The 1,370-nt window shown below is 38.8% G+C and overlaps 1 protein-coding gene across 2 annotated transcripts in view; it reads right to left on the bottom strand.

Annotated features, from left to right (window-relative positions):
- Positions 1 to 523: 523 nt before the first annotated feature.
- The window catches only part of golim4a (golgi integral membrane protein 4a), a 25,291-nt gene continuing 24,444 nt past the window's right edge, over positions 524 to 1,370 (bottom strand). For both annotated transcript variants that reach the window (XM_084438219.1, XM_084438220.1), the window contains exon 15: positions 524 to 1,370. This exon is cut by the window's right edge. The gene's annotated coding sequence lies outside the window, so the exon portion shown is untranslated.

Raw genomic sequence — 1,370 nt, 5'->3', positions numbered from 1 at the left:
GGAGGAAGGAATAGGAGCTTTTATCTTAGTAGTGAGTGTCCATTTACAGTTGGTCCATGGCCTTAGCCAGCAGTCACACTACTGACTAGACTGGGAGCACAGCTGGCCCTCTCAGCCCTCAACCAGATAACCAGGCAATATTATGTGGATCCCACATTCTACGCAATTTGGTACAGTATTGTGGCCAAAATATAGTCTGAGATTACATTTTAATTTAAATTGTAGTAAGGACTGAATATTCATTTGAGATTCTGGCTTGAAGTTTTAGTGTCTGGATTTCTGTAAATAGAGGATGTAAGAAAGTACTGTGATTCTGTGAGCATCTCAAGAAATATTGTGGCTAAAAAAAGAACAAACATTAAATGATGCACACCTGATTATTCATCCGTGAAATGATGGAAGGCAGCCAATATGAGAGGAACCACAAAGAGTGACAGAGAGAGAGAAGAGGAGAGAGAAAAGAGGTGGTAGAGAAAGAGAGGTGAGAAAGTGTAATCTCTTTGGAAGAGTGCCATCTCTAAAACTCCCTTGTGGTGCCATTAATGTGTGTGTGTGTGTGTGTGTGTATACACTTAAGCATCCCAGTCACCATGACTCTAGCAATAATAGAGAGCTAGCAATAATGACACCTCTACAGTGCAAGGGGAGCGAGACTGAGAGAGGAAGGAGGTTGGGTCAAGTGGAGGTTTAGAGAATACTGTTTATTTGAAATCATCTTTCTCTGCCCTTCTCTTGATTTAATTTCATTTAATTCTCTTCAAAAGTGGTTAATTTCTCCAGGGAAAGATCTGACAGACCCAATATTCTCTGCACTGCACTGCTCTGTTCGGAAGCCAAACCACGGTCTTGATGCTCTTTAACTGCTGTAAAACATTATTTAGTATAAAATGGAACATTCAAATACAAATGAATACCTGTTCCTTTGTATTTATATTTCTTTACATTGTACAGTAGTCTATGGATCGTTTGGAGAGTTGTCTGTGGATTTTGAACCGTGAACCGTGAGAGGGTTTCTAGAATGTTAAACACTATGTAATGGACTCACCACTCGGTGACAAGGCAGACATCATTGAGACCAACCAGTTAAAGAATAAAAACAGGATTTTTTTTCTGATTAGGATGTGCAATATGAGTATGCAGTGATTACATCATATCAAACCATTCCTTTTATTCCTCACATTTTCCTATGGGCCAAACTGACTGACAGAAAAAGACGTACTACACCTTTAGATTGTCATACTTTCCATACCAACAATAAATAATAAAAGAGTGTTCCTATGATTGGAATGTGTGACCTACTGGCCCACAAACAGGAAGAAAGAAACTTGCAACAGAAACCGAAAGATAAAAGATAACGTTTGAATAAAAAC

This window comes from Borostomias antarcticus, assembly GCF_949987555.1.
Source record: "Borostomias antarcticus genome assembly, chromosome: 1".
Lineage (NCBI taxonomy): Eukaryota > Metazoa > Chordata > Actinopteri > Stomiiformes > Stomiidae > Borostomias > Borostomias antarcticus.
The sequence above is the reverse complement of the archived record's forward strand: the minus strand, read 5'-3'. Positions and strand labels throughout refer to the sequence as shown.